Genomic DNA, 15,491 nt, shown 5'->3' on the forward strand with positions numbered 1-15,491 from the left:
TTAACCTGCAGGGTGGCGCAGGGGGGGGGGGGGGGGGGGGGGGCAGATTAGTACAGTATCTACATACAGCAATGATTACATAACAGAGAGAGAACGTGAGAGAGGCAGAGGGTTTACTCTGCAGTCTGAACTCTCCGCAGCACATTTCAGTTAGATTACTAATCAAGTGGATGGCAGATTGACAGTGTGTGTAGCGCGCGGATCTGCTCAGGAGGAGAGAGAGAGAGAGATGCCAAGAGGTGACCATAGAGACGAGTCCCCTCAGCCAGCTGGTCCCGAGGCTCAATTCACTAACTTCTACCGCCCAACCAAGGCTGTGTCTAGATTTGACAGTTCATGCAGCTTTAGTAGTCTGGACATAGGGCTCCGGACATAGGGCTCCGGACGTAGGGCTCCGGACGTAGGGCTCCGGACGTAGGGCTCCGGACGTAGGGCTCCGGACGTAGGGCTCCGGACATAGGGCTCCGGACATAGGGCTCCGGACATAGGGCTCCGGACATAGGGCTCCGGACATAGGGCTCCGGACATAGGGCTCCGGACATAGGGCTCCGGACATAGGGCTCCGGACATAGGGCTCCGGACATAGGGCTCCGGACATAGGGCTCCGGACATAGGGCTCCGGACATAGGGCTCCGAACGCGTCATGTATCTACACCTACATGTAAAAATAGATTTTATTTATCTAGGTAAGTCAGTTAAGAACAAATTCTTATTTACAATGACGGCCTACCCCGGCCAAACCTGGATGACGCTGGGCCAATTGTGCGCCGCCCTATGGGACTCCCAATCACGGCCGGTTGTGATACAGCCTGGATTCGAACCAGGGTTTCTGTAGTGACGCCTCAAGCACTAAAATGCAGTGCCTAAGACCGCTGCAACATACAGGAGGCCCTGAGTGGCCTACCGTGTCTACAGTGTCCAGAATCCCTTTTCCAGCACTATATTCAAATGCCAGTATGCATTCTAAGACGGTCCAATAGGCTAAATATGATAACACAACAACTGATGGCAGTAGCTAACTACTGTAACGAAACTAGCCAGCAAACGACGCTAAAGGGATTGCATAACTATTCCCCCCCCAAAAAAAATATTATTCGAAATATTAACTTGCTGGCTAGAATTTGAGGCCAGCAAACACGTTCCACCCATGCTAGGAATGTATTTCCTCTACCGTTATAATGAAAAAGGTGTCTCTCAGTCCCAAAACACACATTTTCTGGAGACTTGTGGGAGGAGTGCTGATGACGTCGCCCGCTGTGCTTCCGGTAGCCAGAAAGCGCCCAGACGGAGGAAAACACAACGCATCTGAACACAAATCACACCACGAAACCACTTGTCAAATTCAAATCTAACTTTATTTGTCACACTCGCCAAATACAAGTGTAGACCTTAGCGGGAAATGCTTACTTACAAGCCCTTAACCAACAGTGCAGTTCAAGAAGAGTTAAGAAAATATTTACCAAATAAAATGAAATAAAAAGTAACACAATAAGAATAACGAGGCTTTATACAGGGGGTACCGGTACCAAGTCAGTGTGCGGGGGTACAGGTTAGTTGAGGTAATGTGTACGTGTAGGTAGGGGTGAAGTGACTACGCATAGATAATAAACAGAGAGTAGCAGCAGTGTACAAAACAAATGGGGGGGGTCAATGTAAATAGTCCGGTGGCCATTTTGATGAATTGTTCAGTAGTCTTATAACTTGGGGGTAGAAGCTGTTAAGGAGCCTTTTGGTCCAAGACTTGGTGCTCCGGTACCGCTTGCCGTGTGGTAGCAGAGAAAACAGTCTATGACTTGGGTGACTGGAGTCTCTGACAATTTGATGGGCTGGTTTGTGTGTCTACACCCTTCTTTTCAATGCAATCTCCGTATTCTGATAGCAGAAACCACATGTGAGTGTCAAGTGTAGACACGACCAAAGCCTCAGGACAACTCAGAAAAAAAATCTGGCCCAAACAAATTATCACAAAGCAAAAAATCTAAAATATATCACCTATTAGAATGAAACCATGACAAATAAAAAGACATGCTATTTGGCTCTAAACAGAGTGTACAAGGAGCTAGACTATCTGACCACTATGACCGATAGTGGTTTTCTATGTACAGACTCCCTGAGCACAGTCTGGCTATAGAGACTGGTCTTTACAGGCAACCCTGTGGTCATTATGCCCCCAGGAAGAGATGTATTTGACAGAAAATGCTCCTCAAAATGAAAACATTAAAGAATTATAAAGCCTAAATGATAATAAACTTTAAGATACATAGTTGGTGAAAGTGTGATTATTCATATTAGCATATTCTGTGTTGTAATTGCTGTTAATAGGAGTACCGTTATCACTGTTATTGCTTCATTACAAACAGTCTGGTATATTCCTGTCTTTGACCATCGTTCTTATATGTTTACTTTGAAAGTAAAACACTTCCATTGTCAATGTCAATAAAGTCAACTGAATTGAGAGAGTCAGAGAGAGCGAGAGATTGTCCTGTTTACACTCTGACAGTATCAGAGACAGACAGAGAGAGATAGTACTGTTTACACTCTGACAGTATCAGAGACAGACAGAGGGTTCAGACAGAGGCCTACGTATCGTTACATTAGCTCTCCCATTACAGAACACATCAGTTTCATCACCATCAGCTTGAAAACTTCCTCTGATCTCTGCTGTGGTCTGCTCACACTGCTATTGTCACACTAAAAACAAAACAGACATTCTGAACTGTGGAGGACTACACCGGGAAATATAATATGCCAGCTATATTAATATGCTAGCTAATCTACTGGGATGGACGAGAAATATGTCAAGAAGAAAGAAAAAAAAGAGGGGAAAAGAGAGTGAGAGAATCGACAGTAAAACAATAACACAGACATTGGAGCTGAGGTCACAGGGGGGGAAGACAGAGAGAGACAGCGGGACAGAGAGAGAGAGAGAGACACCCCCGGACAGAGAGAGAGAGAGAGAGAGAGAGAGAGAGAGAGCAGGACAGAGAGAGAGAGAGAGACACAGCGGGACAGAGAAAGAGAGACACAGCGGGACAGAGAAAGAGAGAGACACAGCGGGACAGAGAAAGAGAGAGACACAGCGGGACAAAGAGAGAGAGACACACAGCGGGACAGCGAGAGAGAGACAGCGAGAGAGAGAGACAGCGGGACAGAGTGAGAGAGAGACAGCAGGACAGAGAGAGAGAGAGAGAGAGAGAGAGAGAGAGAGAGAGAGAGAGACACAGCGGGACAGAGAAAGAGAGAGACACAGCGGGACAGAGAAAGAGAGAGACACAGCGGGACAGAGAGAAAGAGACACACAGCGGGACAGAGAGAAAGAGAGACACAGCGGGACAGAGAAAGAGAGAGACACAGCGGGACAGAGAAAGAGAGAGACACAGCGGGACAGAGAGAGAGAGACACACAGCGGGACAGCGAGAGAGAGAGACAGCGAGAGAGAGAGAGAGAGACAGCGAGAGAGAGAGACAGCGGGACAGAGAAAGAGAGAGACACAGCGGGACAGAGAGAAAGAGACACACAGCGGGACAGAGAGAGAGAGACACACAGCGGGAGAGAGAGAGAGAGAGAAAGTCATGCAGAAGAACAGCTCCTGACTTGTTATAACTTTTGGTTGTTAAGAGCGAGATTGACACGATTCAATTAGCAAAAAATGTATAGGTAATCAAATTGTACAACTGAAGATCAACACAGGAGGAAAAGATTGACAGAGAGTGAGTTAAAAGACCAATCTTCATCGTGGTAGCTAGCCAAATTCAAATCGGTCAGCTAGCTTACCGTCTAGCTCTAACTGTTTACTGGTGGTAACCATAGCAACATGGCCACTGAGGCAGCGCTAGCAGCGTTAGCAGCGACAGAAACTGAGAGACTTTCCCCACTTTTTTTTGAATACCCAGCAGAAATCAAATCAGAGAAAGGAAGAATCAATTTTAAACACAGAATTCTGAGGGAGAACCCAGAAACTTTGTTTGCCGACTGCTCACAAAACAGGACTGTTACAAACCTGTTATTTTACACAGACCACACTACTGCCTGGCATGCAGCTGTAACCAGGCATTTCAGCTATACCACGAAGAAAGGCATCTGCAAGGGAAGGCAAATCCACATTTTTGAGGACAGCGATAAGGACCAGGAAAGCAGGTTTCTGACGGTAAATATGTATCAGAACGGTACTGTCATGGTCCAGGGCAGTGAGGCTGCACTCAGCTCTGTTGTGCAGGACTTCCCCACCCTAACGAAGACAGCGGAAAGCAACAAAGAAAAGGACAGCACCCCGACATCTCCCCTCACCTCAGGCACCCCAACAGCAGGACCATCCTCCCCCCTGCCTGCCTACAACCACCAGAGCCAAGACCACACTACCATCAGCCTGTTGAGAGACAGGCTGGCTGTGATAGAGGTATGGGTTACTGAGCTGAAGGAGCAGCCCCCCAGCTACACCACCACCAGCCCAGACACAGAGCTTCTACAGGACCAGATCAACCAGTGCAGGACCCAGCTGAAGAACTCTGTCCAGGAGCTGAGAGAGAGCCTTACCACAGCGCTTGAGGAGGTAAAGGCCACCATGAGGAGAGAGCTGGTGCAGGTAAAGGAGGAGATGGCAAAGGAGTTGTCTGGCATCAAGAGGGTGCTGCAGCACAGAGAGCAGACTGTAGAGACTCCTAGAGAGAAGCTGCAGCCCCCCACCACCCCTAACACCCCCACTGACCCACCTTTACCCACAACCCCCCCCCATACCGACAACACTTTACCCACACCCCCAGTCAACAAGGAGGCTCACATGGAAACACCTACTACAGAGAGAAGCTCTCTGGCCCCCCCTGACACACCCCCACACGCCCCTCCATGTACACAGGCCCTGTGTACTCCAGCCCCAGACCCTAAACGCACTAATCTGGTAAAACCCGCTGAGGTGGCCATCCTCATTGACTCAAATGGGAAATTCCTCCAAGAAGATAAACTCTTCCCACAACACAAGGTGTGCAAAATATGGTGCCCAAAAACACAGGATGCACTCCACATCCTGTCCCAGCCTGACTTTGGCACACCAGGCCACATTATTATTCACACCGGCACCAACAACCTGCGAGAGGAGCAGGAGAGAGTAGGCAGCCTGGTCAAAAGAGTAGCAGAGAGAGCCTCTGAGTGGTTCCCCAACTCCCACATCACCATCTCTACTCTGCTGCCCCGCAAAGACTTTCATCCCCGTACCATTCAGAAAGTCAACGCTGACATCACCAGAGGGTGTGGCCTACTCCCGAACGTACACGTTGCTCACCACCCAACAATCACCCCAGAGCATCTGCACGACCTACTCCCATCTGAGGAAGCATACAGTAGGGATGTTTGCCAAGTCTCTAAAGGACGTGGCACTTGGTAGACAAACACCCCATGCCGTACTTGGACAGAGGACCACCCAGAGACCCCTACCAGACCACTGCACCAACAAGGAGCCCCAGGCCCCTTCAACGCCACACCAGACCCAGCGCACCCCACAGGCCCCACCCACCACCAGACCATCACCACTTCCATCGGCTTAGCCAGACCGGACCGGGCCCAGCCTACTACCCCGCACCAGACCACCACCCCTACCAGACCAGAGAGGAAGCCACACGGCCCAGACCTGGCCCCCCTCCACTCCACAGGGCCCAACAGCAGGACCAGCGCAGCTACGCAGAGGTCGTCAGAGGACAGGAGAACCCTGTAGGATTAAGTGAGATTAAACAGCTCCTCCAATACATCTGCACTAAACTGCACTAAACACACACGGACGCATGCACACACACACACACACACACACACACACACACATACACATACACACACACACACACACACACATACACACACACACACACACACATACACACATACACACATACACACACACACACACACACACACACACACACACACACACACACACACACACACACACACACCTATTGTACTCAAATGTACTTGTTCAATGAATAGGAATGTTTATATATATAACAGAAAGAATGTTAGCTGTTATCCTGTTTATCTCACTCTTAACAACTTATTAGTTAGTAGTCACTGTATTTCTGACTGCTATTCTTTCTTTTGTAACATGAAATCGCTATCAGTTAGCATGTGGAACATTCAGGGCCTAAACTCATCAACCTTTGGACTGAAGAGTTTAGCACTGGAGTTCAACAAAAATCTTAAAGATGTTGACGTCATCATTCTGCAGGAGACATGGTGTAAGGCTGACATTGTCACTCACTGTCCCACAGGTTACAGAGAGGTAATTGTGCCGTCACAGAAACACAGCCTCTGTCAATAGAGGCAGAGACTCTGGAGGACTGATCATTTGGTACAAATCCGACCTACAACATCTAATTGATCCCCTCAAAATTGGCAAATATCACATTTGGTTAAAACTGAAAAAAGAACTTGTACTGACAGAAAAAGATGTGTTCCTTTGCGCAATTTATATCCCCCCCTCAGAATCCCCATATTACTCAGAGGAGATCTTCCCCACCCTTGAGGAAGAGACGTGCCATTTCCAGGCCCAGGGAAATGTGCTCATCTGTGGGGACACAAATGCGCGCACAGGAACACTACCTGATCTAACGAGCACACGAGGGGACAGCTTTATTACAGGCCATAATGTTTCTAACTGTCTTAATCTCCCCAATAGAAACAACAGTGACAGCACCGTCAACAAAAACGGAAGGGATCTGTTGCAGCTCTGTAGAAGCTTGGGTCTGTACTTTGTCAATGGTAGGTTACGGGGGGACTCTTTGGGGAGATTCACCTACTGCTCACCTCTTGGCCACAGTACAGTAGACTATATGATCACAGACATTGACCCCTTTCTCTCTCAGCTCATTCACTGTCAAGCCACTAACACCTCTGTCTGATCACAGCCAAATTACATTGTTCCTCAAAAGAACAGACATGGAAACAACCACACATTCACAGCCCAGTAAGCTGTACAACATCAGACATTCATACAGATGGGCCCAAAACAGCACAGAAGAATACCAGAAAGCAACCTGGAACCAAAATATCCAAACACTCTTAGATAACTTTCTGGATACCACATTCACTCACAGTAAAGAAGGCATCAATCTAGCAGTACAAAACATCAACTATATATTCAGGCAAACGGCAAAAGAAGCACAATTGAAATTGATAAAAAACAAAACAAAAAAGATCACAGATGACAACTGGTTTGATGCAGATTGTAAAATTATAAGGAAAAAACTTAGAACACTATCCAACCAAAAGCACAGAGACCCAAATAATGGTGAATTACGCCTTCATTACTGTGAGACTTTAAAACTCTATAAACGTACACTCAGAACCAAAAAAGCACAGTACAACAGCAAGCAGCTGACACTAATTGAGGAGTCCATAAACACAAACAACTTCTGGCAAAATTGGAAAAAAATTAAAAAATCTAAACAAGAGGAATTAGCGATACAAAATGGTGACATTTGGACAACCCATTTTAAAACGCTCTACAACACCGTTCAAATTGACACAAACGCAGAACAACGCCAAATTCATGAGAAGTTGAACGGATTAGAAAAAGCTATAAAGGACAATGAAAATCCACTGGACTCCCCAATTACTGACCAGGAGCTCTATAAGAAACTTCAGGCTCTCAAATTTAAAAAGGCATGCGGACCTGATGGCATCCTAAATGAGATGCTCAAACTCACTAGTGCAAAATTTCAATTGGCTATATTAAAACTGTTTAATTTGATCCTGAGTGTAGGTTATTTCCCTGACATCTGGAATCAAGGACTCATAACCCCAATCTTTAAAAACGGAGACAAATTTGACCCTAACAATTACAGAGGCATTTGTGTGAACAGTAACCTGGGGAAGGTTTTCTGTAGTATTATAAATGTAAGAGTTCTAAACTTCCTTAATAAGCACAATGTCTTGAGTAAAAGCCAAATTGGATTTATACCAAAACATCGCACGACCGATCATATTTACACCCTACACACCCTGATAGATAAACATGTCCACCAAAATAATACCAAAATATACGCTTGCTTTATCGACTTCCAAAAAGCATTTGATTCTATTTGGCACACAGGACTGTTCTACAAAGTTATTGAAAGTGGTGTAGGGGGTAAAACATATGACATAATTAAATCAATGTATACTGGCAATACGTGCAGCATTAAAATTGGCAAGAAAAGAACAGAATTCTTTAACCAGGGGCGGGGCCTTCGTCAGGGTTGTAATCTGAGCCCAGCACTCTTCAATATTTACATCAACGAATTGGCCACTATTCTAGAAAAATCCTCAGCCCCTGGTGTTAGTCTCCATAATTCAGAGGTTAAATGCCTACTCTTCGCCGATGACCTATGCCTGCTGTCACCCACAGCACATGGCCTACAGCAGAGCCTGGACCTGCTAGAGCAGTACTGCCAGACCTGGGCCCTGGCAGTAAACCCCAAAAAGACTAAAATAATGATTTTCCAGAGAAGATCCAGATCTCAGGGAATTAGACCAAAGTTCTCAATTGGTACAAAATATATAGAGCACTGCACACACTACAATTACTTAGGTTTAAAAATAAGCTCAACTGGACACCTTAATGAAGCAGTGAATGAACTGAGAGAGAAAGCACGCAGGGCATTCTACGCAATTAAAAAGCAAATTCAAATTGAAATACCTATTAAAATTTGGCTAAAACTAATTGAATATGTCATTGAACCAATTGCACTTTATGGCAGCGAGGTGTGGGGTCCACTTGCAAAACAAGATTTCATCAAATGGGACAAACATCCCATTGAAACCCTGCATGCAGAGTTCTGTAAGATTCTCCTACATGTCCAGAGGAAAACTACAAACAATGCATGCAGGGCAGAATTAGGCAAATATCCACTAATAATAAAAACTCAAAAAAGAGCAATTAAGTTTTGGAAACATCTAAAATACAGTGACCCCCTCTCATATCATTACCAATCCCTGCAATACCAAGAGCTGAACAAAGAAAAGAGTCCCCTCATCCAGCTGGTCCTGGGGCTGAGTTCACAAACCTGTTCTACTAACACACTGAAGCCTCAGGACCAGAACATCCAATCAATCAGGATAAACCAAATTACAACACAGTCAAAACAAAACTATATTGCTTATTGGGAAACACAAGCACAAGCACAGAGCAAAATGCAGTGCTATCTGGCCCTAAATCGACAGTACACCGTGGCTAAATATTTGACCATGGTTACTGATCAAAACTTTAGAAAAACCTTGACAAAGTACAGGCTCAGTGAGCACAGCCTTGCCATTGAGAAGGGTAGACACAGGAAAACCTGGCTCCCTGTAGAGGAAAGGCTGTGCAACCACTGCACAATAGCAGAACCTGAGACGGAGCTGCATTTCCTGACAAAATGTCAAAAATATAAAACAATTAGAGAGTGTCATTTCCCCAAATTTGAAACTCTTATTCAAGGTTTCAAAGACCTCTCTGATGAGGATAGGCTACCCGTCCTGTTGGGGGAGGACGCAGAGAGCTGTGGGTTGGCAGCGCACTACATTGCTGCCTGCCATAAGTTGAGGGACAGTGTCTGACAGACCAATCAACCTGCACATGTCCTTTACTGTATATTTATTGTTATTGTTGAATGTATGGTTATTTTGACCCTTGGTTATTGTTGTTACTGTTGTCCCGTTGACAATTTTGATTCTCATTTTTACATTGTAAACAAGCTTTGGCAATATGTACATTGTTACGTCATGCCAATAAAGCAAATTGAATTGAATTGAATTGAATTGATTGCATGTGTCAGAATATATCACTGTCCTGTTAACAGAAGCATTATCCATGAACACGTAAGCATGCTCACACACACACACACACACACACACACACACACACACACACACACACACACACACACACACACACACACACACACACACACACACACACACACACACACACACACACACACACACACACACACACACACACAGCACCAGCATGACACAAAGAGTGAAGACCTTGAGAAATATTTTAAAAAGAAAGTCAAATGGCACAAGACTATGCCTAAGGGTCAGTATGATCTCCGTGGTAACTGAGGATAACTCTGATGCTATCTATATGGCTGTATGATCTCCGTGGTAACTGTTCATGCTCACACACACACACACACACACACACACACACACACACACACACACACACACACACACCCACACACACACTCATATACGATACTAATTTCCTCTGTTGGGGGATGATCCAATGATTCCTGTAAGTTATTAATTAACAGAAGAGATCCATCTAATCAATAACATTGGTCACATCACTGATCAATAAATATGACTCACACTGTTCTCTCCTTTCCTCCTCCCCCCTCTCCTCTCCTCCTCTTCTCCTCTACTCTCCCCTTCTCCCCTCCCCCTCTCCTCCTCTCCTCTCCTCCTCCTCTCCTCTATTCTCCCCTCCCTTCGTTAATCTTGAAAAAAACATTTACTTAAGAACTGGAAATCCACCAATCCTCCATCGTTAACACAATGGGAAGGTCAGATGCTTTATTATCTAAGAATTGAAAGTGTGTGGGCGACGGAGAGAAACAAAATGGTGCAGTTTGAGGCCTTGTGGCGGAGAGTGATGCTGGTGAGTGTGAGCAGGTGCGTCTTGACGGGGGTGATGTTGTTGACAGACAGACTAATCTACCTAATGCATCCACTGGTCACTGTGAAGGGTGCCCTGTGTGTGTGTGTCCATGTAGGTTCTAACATACTATGTAAATGTTAAATACTCAGGAGTCAGGGTATCCTACTACATAATAACTGTACCTGTAATCAGTCACATTACCAGCTAAAATATTTTAATCAGATTACAGATACTTTTGGAAAAACTAGATGATTACTTCTTGGATTACATTTAAAATTCTCTCTCTCTCTCTCTCTCTCTCTCTCTCAATTTTCAATTTTCAATTCAATTCGCTTTATTGGCATGACGTAACAATGTACATATTGCCAAAGCTTATTTTTGATATTTACAATATAAAAATAAATACAAATGAGAATCCAAATTGTCAATGGGACAACAGTAACAACAATAACCAAGTGTCAAAATAACCATACATTCAACAATAACAATAAGCATACAGTAGAGTACATGTGCAGGTTGATTGGTCTGTCAGACACTGTCCCTCAACTTATGGCAGGCAGCAATGTAGTGCGCTGCCAACCCACAGCTCTCTGCGTCCTCCCCTAACAGGACGGGTAGCCTATCCTCATCAGAGAGGTCTTTGAAACCTTGAATAAGGGTTTCAAATTTGGGGAAATGACACTCTCTAATTGTTTTATATTTTTGACATTTTGTCAGGAAATGCAGCTCCGTCTCAGGTTCTGCTGTTGTGCAGTGGTTGCACAGCCTTTTCTCTACAAGGAGCCAGGTTTTCCTGTGTCTACCCTTCTCAATGGCAAGACTGTGCTCACTGAGCCTGTACTTTGTCAACGTTTTTCTAAGGTTTTGATCAGTAACCGTGGTCAAATATTTAGCCACGGTGTACTGTCGATTTAGGGCCAGACAGCACTGCATTTTGCTTTGTGTTTGTGCTTGTGTTTCCCAATAAGCAATGTAGTTTTGTTTTGACTGTGTTGTAATTTTGTTTATTCTGATTGATTGGATGTTCTGGTCCTGAGGCTTCAGTGTGTTAGTAGAACAGGTTTGTGAACTCAGCCCCAGGACCAGCTGGATGAGGGGACTGAGGCTTCAGTGTGTTAGTAGAACAGGTTTGTGAACTCAGCCCCAGGACCAGCTGGATGAGGGGACTGAGGCTTCAGTGTGTTAGTAGAACAGGTTTGTGAACTCAGCCCCAGGACCAGCTGGATGAGGGGACTCTTTTCTTTGCTCAGCTCTTGGCATTGCAGGGCTTGGTAGTAATATGAGAGGGGGTCACTGTATTTTAGATGTTTCCAAAACTTAATTGCTCTTTTTTGAGTTTTTATTATTAGTGGATATTGGCCTAATTCTGCCCTGCATGCATTGTTTGTAGTTTTCCTCTGGACATGTAGGAGAATCTTACAGAACTCTGCATGTAGGGTTTCAATGGGGTGTTTTTCCCATTTGATGAAATCTTGTTTTGCAAGTGGACCCCACACCTCGCTGCCATAAAGTGCAATTGGTTCAATGACATATTCAATTAGTTTTAGCCAAATTTTAATAGGTATTTCAATTTGGATTTGCTTTTTAATGGCGTAGAATGCCCTGCGTGCTTTCTCTCTCAGTTCATTCACTGCCTCATTAAGGTGTCCAGTTGAGCTTATTTTTAAACCTAAGTAATTGTAGTGTGTAAAGTACTCTATATATTTTGTACCAATTGAGAACTTTGGTCTAATTCCCTGAGATCTGGATCTTCTCTGGAAAATCATTATTTTAGTCTTTTTGGGTTTTACTGCCAGGGCCCAGGTCTGGCAGTACTGCTCTAGCAGGTCCAGGCTCTGCTGTAGGCCATGTGCTGTGGGTGACAGCAGGCATAGGTCATCTGCGAAGAGTAGGCATTTAACTTCTGCATTGTGGAGACTAACACCAGGGGCTGAGGATTTTTCTAGAATAGTGGCCAATTAATGTAAATATTGAAGAGTGCAGGGCTCAGATTGCAACCCTGGCGAAGGCCCCGCCCCTGGTTAAAGAATTCTGTTATTTTCTTACCATTTTTAATGCTGCACGTATTGCCAGTATACATTTATTTAATTATGTCATATGTTTTACCCCCTACACCACTTTCAATAACTTTGTAGAACAGTCCTGTATGCCAAATAGAATCAAATGCTTTTTGGAAGTCGATAAAGCAAGCGTATATTTTTGTATTATTTTGGTGGACATGTTTATCTATCAGGGTGTGTAGGGTGTAAATATGATCAGTTGTGCGATGTTTTGGTATAAATCCAATTTGGCTTTTACTCAAGACATCATGCTTATTAAGGAAGTTTAGAACTCTTACATTGAAAATACTACAGAAAACCTTCCCCAGGTTACTGTTCACACAAATGCCTCTGTAATTGTTAGGGTCAACTTTCTCGCCGTTCTTAAAGATTGGCGTTATGAGTCCTTGATTCCAGATGTCAGGGAAATAACCTACACTCAGGATCAAATTAAACAGTTTTAATATAGCCAATTGAAATTTTGCACTAGTGAGTTTGAGCATCTCATTTAGGATGCCATCAGGTCCGCATGCCTTTTTAAATTTGAGAGCCTGAAGTTTCTTATAGAGCTCCTGGTCAGTAATTGGGGAGTCCAGTGGATTTTGATTGTCCTTTATAGCTTTTTCTAATCCATTCAACTTCTCATGCATTTGGCACTGTTCTGCGTTTGTGTCAATTTGAACGGTGTTGTAGAGTGTTTTAAAATGGGTTGTCCATATGTCACCATTTTGTATCGCTAATTCCTCTTGTTTAGATTTTTTTAGTTTTTTCCAATTTTGCCAGAAGTTGTGTGTGTTTATGGACTCCTCAGTTAGTGTCAGCTGCTTGCTGTTGTACTGTGCTTTTTTGGTTCTGAGTGTACGTTTATAGAGTTTTAAAGTCTCACTCTCTCTCTCTCTCTCTCTCTCTCTCTCTCTCTCTCTCTCTCTCTCTCTCTCTCTCTCTCTCTCTCTCTCGTTCTCTCTCTCATTTTGACACCATTCTGTTTTCTCTATGACATTCAATTCAGCTTTGAAAAAAGGTGCGAGTTTAAGTTTGTTCTACCTGAGTCTGACCACCAATCAGAGACCACTCTGATGACACACCAAATGATGACCACCAATCAGAGACCACACCAAATGATGACCACCAATCAGAGACCACACCAAATTATGACCACCAATCAGAGACTACTCTGATGACACACCAAATTATGACCACCAATCAGAGACCTCTATGATGACACACCAAATGATGACCACCAATCACAGACCACTAGGATGACACACCAAATGATGACCACCAATCAGAGAACACTAGGATGACACAACAAATGATGACCACCAATCAGAGACCACTAGGATGACACACCAAATGATGACCACCAATCAGAGACCACTATGATGGCACACCAAATACTTTGATGGATCCTTTGTGTCTTCTTCTAATCCCTCTTAAGGGGAAAGTAATCAAAAAGTAAAAGTAAACCGATTACCTGAGTTTGAATAATCAGATTACATTTAGAAAGTAATTTATCAAACCTTGTAAATACTGCCCCACACACACACACACACACACACACACACACACACACACACACACACACACACACACACACACACACACACACACACACACACACACACACACACACACACACACACACACACACACACACACAAACACACACACACACACACACACACACAGCACCAGCATGACACAAAGAGTGAAGACCTTGAGAAAGGTGAAAGTACCCAGACAAGTCAGTTACCAACACTAGGGGTTGTTTAACTATAACGAGGATACTTACTCGCTGCCACCATGTTCCAGCTGGTCAGCAGGAGGGTAACGAGGCTCAATGAGACAGCACCATCAGCAGGCATGTTTCCCCCCCCCCTCTGTCTCTCTCTCTCTCCTCCTCCTTCGCCACTAGATCACATTGCAAACAATTCCCTCACCCACAGCTGTTGATCTTTTTGAAAGAAAAAAGAAAAAAGAAATAGCGTTAGTGTGATTGGTTTTCCTGGAGGGGGAAAAACGTTGCTGTTACGGGAATGTCGGTCCACCCGCACTTGAAGGACTCACGGTTATGAATCGATTCCGGTCAGTGGTCCGCTATGGACAACAGCACAGCTCGATATCCGACGGTGAATGATGTTAACATCCGTGATGTTGCTTCTAAGCCGGGTTGAAACAGCTGTTGTGTATTTTTGAGAGAATGTAAACGGAAGGAAAGGAGGAGAGTGGGAAGAAGAGAGAGAGGAGGAGACAGCTGTTGCTCCCGTTGGGCGTTTCAGAACCACGGTCGGCGCCCACTAGCCGTACACTTTCACCAGTTCACAGACAGAAAGGAGGGGAGAGGTAAAGGGATAAAGAAGAGGAAGGGAGGAGGAGGAGGAGGAGGAGGAGGAGGAGGAGATATCTTGTCGTCTGTCTCCAGGGTTTGGCAGTTTACCGTTCAGCCTGCATAGCACGAGAGGATCCGGGGCATCCTACTGACAAGCGTGTTCTTCCGCGAGTCCCAGGAGACACGCTGGCACGCGAATATTTCTTTCATCTACTGCCCGGTTTGTTAAATCTTGCATACACAACGGTAAATCTCTCTCTCTCTCACTTTCTCTCATAAATCAGACCTGATTGCTCTGCAGAGAGTGAGCAGGCGTGTGGATGATGGACCCAGAGCCATATATAAATATATCTGTATGGTTTTGGGATGGCCTATTTTCTCAGATCACATGAGAAAAATATAATATACCAATCATCGACGTGTGTGATTGTGTGTGTGTGTGTGTGTGTGTGTGTGTGTGTGTGTGTGTGTGTGTGTGTGTGTGTGTGTGTGTGTGTGTGTGTGTGTGTGT

At 44.7% G+C, this 15,491-nt stretch overlaps 1 protein-coding gene across 1 annotated transcript in view; it reads left to right on the top strand.

Moving 5' to 3' along the window:
* The first annotated feature begins 15,034 nt into the window (after nt 1-15,034).
* Nucleotides 15,035-15,491, top strand: part of gckr (glucokinase (hexokinase 4) regulator) — a 28,297-nt gene continuing 27,840 nt past the window's right edge. The window contains exon 1 of the transcript XR_005478196.1: nt 15,035-15,200. The gene's annotated coding sequence lies outside the window, so the exon portion shown is untranslated. The remainder of the gene's footprint in view (nt 15,201-15,491) is intronic.

The sequence above is a fragment of the Salvelinus namaycush genome, chromosome 15 (assembly GCF_016432855.1).
Source record: "Salvelinus namaycush isolate Seneca chromosome 15, SaNama_1.0, whole genome shotgun sequence".
NCBI lineage: Eukaryota > Metazoa > Chordata > Actinopteri > Salmoniformes > Salmonidae > Salvelinus > Salvelinus namaycush.